The sequence below is a fragment of the Aulostomus chinensis genome, chromosome 20 (genome assembly GCF_037954235.1).
Source record: "Aulostomus chinensis isolate RoL2024-O1b breed Wild chromosome 20, RoL_Achi_v1.0, whole genome shotgun sequence".
In the NCBI taxonomy this organism is placed as follows: Eukaryota; Metazoa; Chordata; class Actinopteri; order Syngnathiformes; family Aulostomidae; genus Aulostomus; species Aulostomus chinensis.
In genome coordinates, this window is record NC_141339.1 from 16,667,055 (window position 1) to 16,667,459 (window position 405).

A 405-nucleotide genomic window follows, 5' to 3' on the forward strand; every position below is an offset into this window, starting at 1 on the left:
GATTGTCTACGAGTCAAAGTGTTTTATAACTTAAAATACTACAGGTTTGACTAGAACGCAATGTTAAAAAAATGCAAGACGAAGACAACACCGGCACAGATATTAAATCAAAAGCTGTTTAACATCCTTTGCTCAACTTGAAAAAGTCAATCGTTTTTTTTTGTTTTTTTTTTTGTAATCATTTTTAAAGGATGTGAAAAAAGTGATATGATTTCTACAAAAGTCTTGATGTATACTGAACAACATGCCTGTTGAGTGAAAACTTAATGGTGGAAGTGTACCATATTATTATTCCTCTACAATCATGGCTGGTGGTGGTAAAAAACTGGCCTTTTTCCATCAGGACAAGTCTGAATTCTTGCTTGTGTTGTACGTCGCTTTGGACAAAAGCGTCTGCTAAATGAA